Source organism: Dermacentor silvarum, chromosome 3 (genome assembly GCF_013339745.2).
Source record: "Dermacentor silvarum isolate Dsil-2018 chromosome 3, BIME_Dsil_1.4, whole genome shotgun sequence".
NCBI lineage: Eukaryota > Metazoa > Arthropoda > Arachnida > Ixodida > Ixodidae > Dermacentor > Dermacentor silvarum.
Window position 1 is genome coordinate 57,318,437 of NC_051156.1, and position 13,690 is coordinate 57,332,126.

The 13,690-nt window shown below is 44.7% G+C and overlaps 1 long non-coding RNA gene across 1 annotated transcript; it reads left to right on the top strand.

Moving 5' to 3' along the window:
• The first annotated feature begins 4 nt into the window (after positions 1 to 4).
• On the top strand, positions 5 to 2,324 carry LOC125944486 (uncharacterized). Its single transcript, XR_007466234.1, has 3 exons — positions 5 to 337; positions 425 to 537; positions 2,105 to 2,324. It is a non-coding gene; the product is annotated as an uncharacterized LOC125944486 (long non-coding RNA).
• The last annotated feature ends 11,366 nt before the right edge of the window (positions 2,325 to 13,690 follow it).

Genomic DNA, 13,690 nt, shown 5'->3' on the forward strand with positions numbered 1-13,690 from the left:
TCCCGCAGCACCTGCCACCTCTCTTCAAAGATGAAAATGGCCAGGTAATGTATTTCTTTTGCGATATTATGCCTTTGGTTTTTTATTTTTCATCAATGTTAATTATTTTACAGGTCCACATTGGATATGGGATTGTGGTCCCTTCCAACAAATGGGCCGCATTAATGTGTGTGCCACGCGACTCCCTCTTTTGCAAAGATGGGGCACGCGTTTTGTGGACAGCGGCCGACTTAAAGGAGCGCAGCGTGAATGGCCAAGTGTGTCGAAGGTTCGTCAAGAACCCTGAGAGCACGGCTAAGAAATCAATGACCCCAAAAAAAACTTCTGGCCTTGAACAGTAAGTATTGTTCTTACGTTGTATTATATAACTATAGTGCCAAGACTGATACTCACACAGAATACATGTTCTTCTTTTCTCTAACAGATGCATTTTCTCAATTCGTGGATCTGCATTCCGACGAAAGGGATCCTTGTGAAAGAAAAAAAAAGCTGAACTACTTCCTCGCAGAGATGCTGCAAGACATGAGGAAAAAATAGGTATCATATTTATTGAATTGTAAAGCGAGTGTTCAGTTTGGAGAGGGAAGAAAACAAACAAACATGCAAACTAATATAAGGCCGTAGAAGCCTTAAATGAGCTGGTTGTGGCTAAACAGCCTAAAGAAACACACAGCACCGTGTCTTGTCCTGTTTTCCCTGTTTTTCCTTGTGCTGTTTTGGCAAAATGAATGAGGCCATATAAGTAGTGTCTCTCGTTTTCGGCTTTATATTTTTTGAAGTTTTGATAAAAATTAATTATTATTCTTTGAGAAAAATCGGGCAGAAATTGGCCTTTTGTTGTCTGGCGCAGCCCTAGATTCATCGTTTTTTAATAACTAGCTCCCAAGCAATTAACACAGGCAATAACTGCCTTTTGGACACAGATTTTACCTAAATATCTCGCAGGACCTTTTTAGTGACTAAGAGCTGATCACAATTCATGTAATGAACTTAAGTTTACAAATACATTTGGCAAGTGCTTAATTGTTAATTGTTTTCCAACTTATTTTAAAAGAGAAAAGAAAGCCCATAAATAGCACACATGGGCGTGCTCCGCAAGGTGTGTTATGCCTTTCCTAACAAGCCCTTGTTGATGCAACGTATTTGTACGAATATAATGCAACCTTTCTTTACAAAATTTCCGGTCTTGGACCACTCCTTATATTCGGGTCTGTAACACAAATATAAAGATTTTTTTTCTTAATTGTAGCCTAATGTAGGACGACTGGCACTTTCATGCAGGTGTGTCATTCAAGCAGTCTTCGAAGTGGCACAGTGGGTCACTGCATAAACGAAAGGCTTTGTTGTGCTCGATTGTGTCATGGGCGTTTCTGAAGTGCTGCGCCTGTCCAAGAACCTTGGTATATTTCACGGAAGGTGATGTTCTTGCCGTCTGTGACAGGCAGACAGCACTCATCCTTTCACTTTATATTGAGACTGCAGTTCACAGTAACACTGAATGAAGCCCTGGGGGCATCCACTTTTACTTGTCCATTCCCATTTCTTGGCGGCATCACTGTGTTATAATCGTAATCTTTTCTTTTTTCTTAAACAAAGTATACCCTCATATTATATTTGTGGTTGCATTATTTATGTGCAGATATGGTACATTATCAATTGCATTTTCAGCATATTGGTGTCGATCCTAAACCTGCCAGGATTTCCCACATACCTTAGTTGTGGAAACTTCTGCTCAGTGTCACATCTGCCATTACATTACTATCTGGTAACTTCTCTCCATCATTTGCTGAGGTGGCAGTTAATGTGTTCTCTCTATGACATGATTAAAGACATTCCCATAGTATTTCTTATTGCAATTGTGCTTTATTTTCCAAAGTTTAGTGGCTGCTAGTATTTGTATGTCATCGAAAAACTAGATTACCTAGAACATGGCATTGCTGGCACCTTATTGACAGCAATTGATTCCATCTGTCTCACAATGAGATTACTTCTACGATATGAATATTATGAAAAAGAATTGCCTTATATTTGCTACCAAAGTGTTATCGGAACAATGGATTGAACACTAAAGACTATTTACAATGCACATTTACAAAAATTGCAGCACTGGCCAGTTCAGCCGACAGCTGAAGAGGAGCAATTCTTCGTTGAGACGCCGGCACCCATCATTCAAAGGACATATGCCATATGCTAAATAAAAATATTTGTGGCTATAATCTGAGACGTCATTTTTAAGGGCTGGTTTGATGAAGCTCTACTACCGCCACGATCATTGGTCAAACCACCTGGAAGCTTTGGACACTTCAGAGCTTGTTACACTAGCCACAGATGCCACCACTGGCCAAAGCTATTCATGTTCCCAGCATGAGCATAACTTGTTAGCTGTGTTGGTTGATCTGCTGGAGCTCAGTGCGGACACCGAATGGCATCTTCTTTGTGTGTATGCGAAATGCATATTGTGTGTGTGCCACGTGGTGTTGCGACTTCCCATATGAACTTCAGTGCTGTGCGTGTGCGTTGGGTGCGGTGAAGTGTGTGATGAGAGTAGAGTTATCGAGGAGCGAATACATGGACGTGGGGCTGCAGGGCGTGTCACGTGTGACAAGTGATCTCTGGAGGATGAGTCAATTGGAAGACCACAGCTAAGCCCCAACTATATGGAAGCTTTGTATGTGGCAACGTTTGCAACGCTGGACTTGACGTGCACCACTGCAAGCCAAAGCTTTTCCTGTTAACGGCGTGAGCAGTAGCTGACACGTACGGTTGTTGGTCTGCCAGAGCTTGACACCAAACGACACTGTCTTCGCAGTATATGTATGACGCTGGTCATGGACGTACTGCTGTTAGACAAGGAAAACTACCAGTAGTCTCGATGCTTCCAACTGGTTTCTTGGCACCGCAAATGTTGAGGGCTTGGAAAAGTGTGACGTGTAGGCTGTGAAAGTGGAGAAGATATATATATAGAACCGCATGTACATAGCAACAGTGCATCTGTAACTTAGCTTCATATATATACTTTGTTTTTGTCTTGTACCACATATTCATTGGGATTGTGCTAATGAATTTATGAATTGTGTTCATCATTGAATCAAGCAACGCACCAAGCAAACCTGTATGAGAGTACTTAGCATTCTTGGAGTTTAGACAATGCAGATCTACTTGCTTGCAAGGTTGCATGATGTCACATTCATAAGTAGGAAGCTTAAAGCATTATTTTGAATGAAATAGGACCATACTAAATGAGCATGGTCCGAGCGAGGCAGTAAATTGGTCGGAGTAGGGGTAAACAGGACAGGACCGAACGGGATCAAACAGGACTGGGTTAAACGGGGCAGGATTAAACAGGATTAAACAGGTCAGGATTATACAGGATTGAACGGGTCAGGACTGAACAGGATCAAACGGGGCTAAACAGGACCTGGTTGAAACGGGGCCCCGTTCCATAATCCTATTTGATGAAACCCGTTTGAAATCAAATAGGATTTTTTAGTAGGGTAAAGTTACTACTGAATCTGCTTTCAATATTCATTCATTTATTTTAGAGCCTCTGCTACCGAGACCACGCACTTCAGTACAGCGAAGTGAGTTTGTCGAACGCACGCGCCATCCAGTGTGCTTTGCGGCCAGTGTCATTACGCGTCCCCGTGTAAGAGTGCGAATGACACTCGCGGCGAAGTGCAGTCGCTCAAATTTCACTTAAGTTGTCCCGTGTGACATGGGCATTAGTTACCATTTAGGCAGTCATCAGTTTCTCTATTGTACTTTTTGCAACATAGGGGAACCTGTACTCCATTTCATAATTAACAGGCAACCCTGTGGAGGCTACACAAGTTGTGCAGCCACCAAGTCTCACTCTGTATGTGTCGTGGTGCAATTGTTTTGTACTTGCAACACTTCCTGCACAGTAACTCTTACATATTACATGTATAACTTGTGGACACAAAATTGCACCAAATCGTGCATCAATGACTGAAAGATGTGTCGCAATGTTCATTATAAAGTATGAGATATTTCGGTGCATACGGAATTGACATTTGGTGCTTTTTCACTGAAATGATCAAATTTGGTACTTGCATACTTTTGCTCAGTGATTGTATTGCTTGCACAAAGGTACACTTATTGTGTGCTGCCAGTTCTTTTCCGTTCTTTTTTTTTTTTTTTTGCAAGGAAGGAAGGAAAATAAGAGGTGAAAGGCAGAGAGGTCAACGAGGTTAAGTGTCTGGCTGTCTACTCTGCACAGGGAGATGGCGTAAGGGCAGAAAATATGAGAAAAAAAGAGAAAATATAAAATAAACGAAAAAGAAATGCATCAGTCCGCACATTGTCTAGTTTTTCACTAAGTTCTGTTTCTTTTAAAAAGCGTACTAGCGCTTTTAAAGCAGTTCGTTCCGACGTCGGCTGGGACCAGGGACCAAGAATTCTGGCTTCTTAGTGTATTTCAATATAATGAATTTGACTGATGCCGTGAGAAAAGCAAAGTAAAATAAGCGTTTCCCAATTTGCAGCGCCTTGGATTCACTTTAGATGGTGAAAGGGGGCTGTGTGGACCACTTAAAGATGTGCAGTTGATCATTTGCGATGTGCGACTATGACTGAAATTGATGTCTGGCCGGCATGGTGGCAGTTGGCAAGCGGTCGCAGGAAGGTTGCTAGTACTATATGCACTTTAGCAATCATTAACAATGACTGTGTATGATATCATGCTTACTGATGACTGCTTGTGTATCTGTGGGCATCCAGCTGGCAACTACCAAGTCCACTTGTGATAAATAATTTCTCTTTGTCTCTCACTGTGTTTTCTTTACCTCACTCACACGATGCAGAGTCAGTCACTGCAAATAACTGTCAAAGAAATGCCTCTGCAACGCAAACCATGCGGCGATGTTGGGAGACACTTGTTTATCTTCTGCTGTGATTTATTGCTAGTCCATTTGATGATAAATTGTTCACCTTTATGATCTGTGTGATAAAAAGTGAGCTTCTAAAGCGTCGCTTAATTTTCTTTGTCCAGGTTGACATTGGTGGCGGGACATTAACTGACAATAGTGCGCTGGACCAGCTCAGCTGGGCCTATGACAGTGGCAGTGGCCCTGGCAAATTTTCCAGGGCACTTTTGCGTCACGTGTTCACTGACGCTGAGCTCAGCGGCAAGTCTGCCTTTGGCGGCAAAGGCTGTCATCAGGGCGAGGCTGTTCAAAAGGAGGCCCTTGACAATGTACGTTACAACCATTTAGTCTTAAAGAATTAAGGACGTGCATATGAAAGGATGTTGCCAAAGCATACAACGCTTATAGTGCTTATACCAACTGTACCGTTATCAACTAGCTGAACTATAGTAAGTGTTCCTAATAATTAATATGGAATGGAAAATAGTTCACATCTTTTATTACTCACCTTGTGGCCGTGATGGTATGCAGAATTTTTAGATGCCTGGTAAAACAAATGATTCCTAGAGCTTGACAACTGACTTGATCATAGTTGAGCTTGACTTGAGCTTGACTTGAGCTTGACTTGATCATAGTTGGCCAGATAGCACACATACAGTCCTAGGTCTACTTCTGCACTGGTTGTTTCTGATGGCACATTTTAAAACATGCTCGGCTATTTGCTATGCGCTACTATTTTATACCTTTTTTTATTAAGAAAAGCCTGCAACACTTTTCAAGACTTCTTGGCTTCACTTAACTTTCACGTAGTACATATTGCTATCAGAAAGTGTCAAATATACGCCACTCATGTTGCATGCAAGGCTCACTCTAGAAGCACCTTAGTGACTGCACAGATGCAGAGCCCCATCACATTGGTGTGACAGCCACGTTGCCCATGGAGCTGACTTAGTTAATTCGCAGCATGTCTGACCAACACTGCTGTGATGTTTAAGCAGCAGGCTGCACCTACTTTAATAATGTTGCATGCTTCCTCTTAAACCAATTAAAGAGTTCGACAGAAAGTAGTGGGTTGCAGATGCAATGTTTTTATGTTATTTTAAAGCTTTGCATTTCCATAGTGACCATCAGATAATTTCAAAGATAATGCCATTTGTAATAATCATTTAACTAAGCAGAACACAAAAATATTTCAGGTGAATAATTCTAACATAAAGCTACTTTATTCTGCATAGAAGCTTATTTAGTTAAATACTTTCTCTGTACACTCTTAGCCAAGTCCTGGCTAGAATCCACGCCTACAGGCAGGAAATCATCAAATTACGGCCACTGATATACCGTTCGCTAAGCAGCTCCATAGCGGCCCCCCAGAGACAGCGGCCCATTTTCAAGCGGCTCAATTCCAAGCGGCCTTCAGAATAGGCGTGAGCAAAGTTATGCAGTATTTTAAGTCAAATTTTTCCTGGCTATTTGCGGCCTACCATAGGCGTGACTGCTAAGGCGGCCTTATGCGTATGCGTCCCGAACGCCACTTGCGGTGGAAAAAAGCAAATTTACACTTTATCCGCAATTATCGTTGCAAGTTTCGCAATCACGAGTCACATAGCCTAATTAGAAACACATTCATCAATGCAAATTACACACTCATGGACATTTAACAACACCGTATAGCACATCACGTGGAATCGAGCCCGCGTACACTCGCATTTGAACAATCCCAAGCCAGACATCCTAATGATTACACCACAGCGCCACTACGCTCAGAGCTGTTCTTTTACGGGGATATATAGCTACCAAATGTATTTGAGGAATCTGCGGCGGTGGGTGGCGTTTTTCTGCAGTGCTGTGCTGTTGAGTATCGGAATATGTTTGCGTTTGCATCATTTGTGTTCCTTGCTGCTGGCACGTGTACATGTTTACCTTTTACCGGTGGCCGCTTTTCACCGGCTAACAAATGTTAAACGTTATCGCTAGGCACAGGACGCGCCTGCATGTATCGGAAGTTTCTCGAACGTTATCGATGCTTCTATCCGCTGTCTGTTATCACCGACGCTCATGTAATCTGATTGTATGAGCGACGCGAATTGTCTAGTACATTCTGGAAGACACGCGGGCACCAGGGATTACTCTGGAACCTTCGATCACTCATTTATAAAAGCCGACGCGTTTCTACGCTGATCAGATTTCGACGATCGCCGACTGTTTTCGCCGCTATCGTTGTGCTACGAGTGTATAGCTTGCTTTTTTGGGCACAGGTTCGCCCAATAAACAATCAGTTTCGTCATACACAGTTTTACGACTGTTTTCTTCACCGCCACAACTACGTGACACTACGACTAACGATCGAAGGAAGACAACGTCGACGACTTAGACGACAACGTGAGAACTATTCTTCACGGCTTGTCGTCGCCGCTGGAAAATAACAGATGTGCCGTTCTGCTCACGATCGAGTGCTTCTCCAGTCCTTGTATTATATCTTCTCCGAAAATACGCGGATATACGGTATAGCGTCAACCATCCCCGTATGTGAATTTAATTCGAGTGTGTACTTGTGAGGATTTTTTTATTTGTTTCCGCAAGTTGCATTCGTATATGGTCAACTGCGACGTACACCGGAACCAGTGTCACGAAGCCATTTCGACGTGGCTCACACTATAACGTGTATGCGTTCTTTTCAAGTGCATTGGTTTACAGTTTGGTTCATTCCGCTGTAAGCTGTTGCCCTGAATTAGCCGTGGGTCGTTAGCGTTTTGGAGCGCATGTATTCCAGCAATTGGAGATTGCGTATGCCGCTAGCCGCGTCACATGCATCGGCACGCATGCTTAGATTACTAATGTGTCCACTTGTTGCGCGTGCACTGCTTGTGTACTGTGGCAGCGCTCGCTCTGAAAGTTTCTAAGGCCATCTGCACTCATGCATGTGTGTGCAACATACATGCACAGGATGGACTTGCCGGCTAGTTGGATGAGCATTGTGAAAGAAGAAATAGCGCAAAACAAGGACGACGAAAAAACATGAGCCACACCACAAAGCGCAGGTGTGGTTCATACTTTTTCGTCGTCCTTGTGTTTGCGCTGTTTCTTCTTCCTCGATGCATGCACACCACGGCAAGGTGCACGTAAGATTCGGGGCATGGGGGGTTAACTTCCTTTTCCCCGTTTTCTCTCAGTGTCAATGGCGCAGTTCATTGCCCCGAATTGTGCACGTTTCGTCATCTGCTTCTCACAGAAAATGTTCCAGAAAAGCCCACCAAAACCAGGCACATTTTTAAACTTAACATTTTTAACTGAACTCCAAAATGGTTGCGCTCTCGTAGCTTCAATATACCGATAGTGCAGTGTTAGTTAAAAAGCATGAATTTCTAAATTCCTTGCCGAAATAAGCTTGTGAAATTATTTAGGTGCTAGAATCCTGGGTTTGTAGCAATCTTTGAAAAACCTTTACTTCTAAAATGCCATTTTCAAGGCATTGAAAGCCCTTGAATTTTTGAAGTAATGGAAACTCCTTAAATTTGTACACTTGGCTAGACTTAGCAGACATTGCCAAGCATTTTTTAAATTTCTCTGACACACGTCCTCTTTCCCTGCGATTTAATTTGTTTGAATACAATAAGCTTTTCCGCATTAGGATATCGACGGAGAATGCCCTATGCTTTGTTTTGTTTCTTGCGTGCCCGTCTACAGTCATCATTCTACCAAAGAAATCGTCTTTTGCATGAGTTACCATTTGTCGGTGGGATGCATTTTTCTGCTGCGTTGAGCATAAAAGCAGTAAAATATCCTAGTGCGTCGTCTATGCTAAATTCGCTATTAAAGTCCTGTGAGAAATATTTTGCTTCTTTAAAATGGTCCCAGTCAGCAGATGCTAATTTCCATCGAAGAATAGGAGGAGGCTTGTCATGCTGTCTTATTAACTTTAAGGTTACCGGGAAGTGGTCGCTTTCAAAGCAGTTTTAATGACATTCCATTCCAAGTCAGGCAGAAGAGAGGCAGAGCCAATGGCTAGATCTATCGATGAGTAGGAGTTGCGTTGGTATTTGTAGTAGGTGGGCTCCTCCTTATTAAACAGGCATGCATCAGAGGTCAAAAGAAAATTTTCAATGAGTCGTCCCCTCGTGTCATGACGGGAGCCTCCCCACATCTTGTGAGCGTTAAAATCTCCAACGAGAACGTAAGGCTTGGGAAGCTGGTCAATGAGGTTATAAAAGTGTGTTTTTGAGATGATGATTGGCGGGTATATAAAAGGAACACAGTTCCGAATCTGTTAAATAGAATGGCCCGAACAAACACCGCCTCCAAGGCCCCACATGTTGACAAGCCACCGACTTCTCAGCAACTATTGCTACACCACCGGACGACGCGAAAGCGTCGTCTCGGTCTTTACGATAGACGGTATACGGACGAAGGAAGTTTGTGTGTGTGGGTTTCAGATGTGTCGCTTGAACACACCAATTTCGGGTTATGTTTGCGCAGGAGTTGTGTAATGTCATCGAGGTTATGAAGAAGTCCTCTAACATTCTATTGTAGTGTTTGTGTCTCCATGATGACAAAAGTGTTTGTGCATTGTGTGTTCAGAGACTAAGATTAGCTCACGGGGCCCTTTCGAGGAGCCGTGACGCTATGTTTGTCTTTTGGAGTGGTCGAGAGAATCCCGCCACTTCTTAGGCACTGGCTGCGCCATCTGAATAGGCGTTATGTCCATCGCCTCTTGTGGGGCGCTGGACACGCGCCATTGAGAGTGCTCTGTGTGACGTGAAGGCCACATCTCGTTAAGTAGCGCCAGCTGCTTTGGCCAAGGGGGCTGGTGGCACAGCTGCAGCCACACTGTTTGTGGGCCGGACCAATGCCGGAGTCTGCTGCAACGCTGCCCCCTTGCGCACCGCATGAGCATACCGTGCGGTATGAAAAACAGAAACACGTTTTCGTGCTTCTTGAAACTATATGTTTTCGATGATTTTCAATGTGATTACTTTTTTTCTTTTTTCCAGGTTTCACAGGATCGGGAATATGCGGGTGGGCACCTTCGTAGTTCACACAGTCGGGTGTGCCAGAACAGTTTTCGGAAGTGTGGTTTTTGTCACCACATCTTGCGCAGGTGAGTTTACCTCAGCAGCTTTGCGAGCGGTGGCTGTACTTCTGACACTTAAATGTAACATCGACGAGGTTTGGGAACGTAAGGTCTTACACGGATTTGGGTATAGCCTGTCTTGAGGGTTTCTGGTAGCACACTCGAGGCAAATGTAGTGATTAGACATTTTGTTGGAATTTCGTTGTTGTCTCGCCTGATTTTTATCCTTGTAACATCAATGACATTTTGGTCTTGCCAGCCTTCCAATAGTTCTGCTTCGGTTAGTTCTAACAGGTTGTAATCTGAGATCACGCCTTGATCTGTGTTCAGGGAACGATGTGGGGTTACTGTTATTGGGATGTCAGCAAAGGCTGTGAGATTTGCAAGCTTTTCATGTTGCAGCTTGTCACGAACCTCAAGGAGGAGGACGCCGCTTGCCATCTTGCTAGCTTTATAGCCTGGTCCAGTGGTGTCCGTCAGAGATTTAGATACAAGGAAAAGTAAAATAACTCTTACAGGCTTTTCAAGCTTATCACTGCGGATAACGTGATGTCGTGGCAAACATTCTTTGTGTGGAGCGAAAAAGTTCAGGGCGACTTCGGTGCGTACGCGCTTTGCAGCGGTACGATCGGGTAGCAAAGGAAATGATGCTCTATGCATGATGGATGCAGTTCCTTCGGCAGCAATGGCAGACACACACCACGGAGCCCAACAAGGGGACGCAATAAGGTTGACAGAGCAATGACTTGCGCACGCCAGCCGTGCATCACTGCTTTAACCCAATGCGCCATACTCTAGATTGGATATACCGCACCAAGTTAACCCAAGCCGAGTGGGAGGAACGGAAAAATTGGAAAGAAAGGAGATGACAGGACACAAGGGTAGGTTGATAGGAAAGCAAAATATTTGGGAGAGGGAGAGCAAAAGGCGACCACCGATTTCCCCCGGGTGGGTCAGTCCGGGGGTGCCGTCTACGTGAAGCCGAGGCCAAAGAGGGGTGTTACCTGCGCCGAGGAGCCGTAAAGGTCCGAACACCCAGCACCTGCTCAACCCCCACGATCCTCTTTTCCCCGGACACGGCTAAGCCGCGTACACTAGACGCGGGAGGGTCCAAACCTCGTGTGCTCGGATACGTGGTGTCGCAACACACCAAACGCCCGCTCACGCAGACGCCCTTGCGGGGTAAAACAGAACACACGTGCGTGTCTGCTTGTAGCCATATGTTAGCGACGGCGAGCGAGCTACCGGCCAAGTGCTTCCAAAAATTTTGACGTTGACTAGCGAGACAGAAGAGCCGGTTTCCACGAAAACGCAGGCCTAATACCCCTGACACAGGGGAAAAAGTAAAGTCCTATGCCGGGAACCCCTCTTGTTCCTCCGAAGAACCCTTTGCAGAAAGGAGTTGCGCCGATTACGCACGGCACCGCATTTACTTCTTTAGGTGGTTCCTCAGATGAACGCCGTAAAAAAATAGCGCTGCTTGTTAAAGCAGCAAGAGAGAAAACATGTAAACAAGTTGCGTATGTAGATTAAATTTAGCGATTGTAAAACTTACATTTTCCCCATTGGTGACGGCTTATAATGCGCATATTCGTTTATTTCATTCGTTTTTATTGCTTTCTTAACTGCAATTTAAATTAGTCCAGCAACTACGGACAGTCGGTGTTTTGCTGGACATGCTGCTTGCGATGGTGCTGCCCACGTTTCTGCCATCCGTTCTCACATTTGTGTTTGCCCTTCCTTCGTGTGTGCAGGCGTGCCACGTTTTATTCAGTGTGTTGTTAGCAAAATTCTGACCGTGTGACAGAACTGCGCAGTTGCATCATGGCTCAGCGAAGTGCTAACGATGAAGAAAAGTTGAGGTTGCTCTGACGCTTGTCGCTCTGGGATCTCTTCAATCTCTTGAAGATAGACGGAGCACCCGCCGCGGTGGCTGTGTCAGCTAAGGCGTTGCGCTGCTGAGCACGAGGTCGCGGGATCGAATCCCGGCCGCGACGGCCGCATTTCGGCGGAGGCGACATGCGAAAACGCCCGCCTGTACAACATTACCAGTGCAAATGCATGAGTATTTACATTGATCGCAGGGAAGTTGCACAATGGTGGTTTGTTTATTGCATACCTTTTCAACAGTGTCACTGCTGCTGTTACAGCAGCTCTCCTCCATGAGGGTTGAGTCATTTATTGGTAAACACCCAAAAAGCCTTTTGATTTCTTCAAATTATGGCCACGTTGGAGGCGAAGACCCAGTGGTCAACACTCGTTCATGTTTTCTAAAACAAAGAAAATCACAGTCGATTTCAGTTGTAAAGCACCAAAAACACGGTTATTATGAGCAGCATAAAAATACATAAATACAATCTATGCAAGCTGCTCAGAATTTTATTGCTGTCTGAAACCAAGTTCACCTGTGTGAATAACTAAAAGATGTACTTTTGAACGTGGCAGCTTCTTCGGTAATGAGCCAAGGCAAATCAAAGTCACACCAATTTAATGCTAGGCAGAAGCATCCCTAATTATTTTTAAACAGGAAGTAACTGAGCGTGGCTTTTCATTGACGGCGTATATTTTTCACGTCAAGGCACCAATTTTCGTTCTGTTTTTTGTATGTGAAATGAAGCGTGATTAAGGTTATGGTTGCCAAAACTTCAAACACGCGGAAATTGTACCCCTCGAGCACACCCGACTGACGTGATGAGAAACACTACGGGACACGTGCTACAAAGCCACCGTGTACGGCCACTTCATACGGAAACATAGCTGTTCTGACACTACTGCACGTTTCTGTCGGTAGCAAGCCTTTGCTTACAGCTCATTCAATACAGCTAATACGCAACATGGCTCGACCATACACCACGCAAGGCACCATCTTGCAAGTTAGACTTCATCGATGAAATATCTGTTATTTATCAAACAAACACGCAGTGAACATACAAGCGTGCGCTCGCGACCACACATAGCGCGAAGAATATTAAATTACCGTCTTACCTGTATGTCTGTGTGAAATTGTCGATCTTGCTCTGCACTTGGTCCCGCTTGCGGGGAAGGCCAGTGTTGGCGAGGCTCTCAGAAATGTTGTCGTACACCCCTCCGTTGCGCTTTTGCCCTCGTAGAGCGTCCAGGTGGTCCTCCCATAGCTTTATAAGCGCCCAGGTCGCCTTCTCAGAGCACTGGACGCGCTGTTTCTTCAGAGTCTTTGCTGCCGGCGCTGATTCTACGAGCTCTATTCCTCGACACTAACAGATCAACGACGAAGGAGCAAATGACACTGCCGGAATAGGTGATCGGTAAAATGAGCAATCGCATGGTATCCTGGGGATGCCGTGTGCTGGCAGCTTTCGGTTCGACGGACGAGGCGGCCGACGCGGCGTCATCAGCGGCATGCCCGGCGCACCTGTTTTTCTGCGCGGTTTCCACTGTGAGTCGTGTGAGGCTTTCCGTCCGCTTTGTCAGCCAGCAATGTCGTACCATTCATGCAGCTGATTTCTAGGTTTCAGTTCACTCTGGGCGCGACGATGACAGGGCGAAGAACTCTAGATATATGCTGTTAATCATAAACGAACTTTGCTTTTCGTTTCGGCAGCCTTTTTTGTTTCTGACAGGCTTATCTCTACATTTGCCGCTGTTTGGACGCACCGTCGCTGTCTGCTCTGCTTGCGGGTCAGTCAGGCAGATGTAAAAGTTATCTTTATCCGATAAAGATATCAAGCGTATGGAAGCATTACTTTAGAAAATAGGA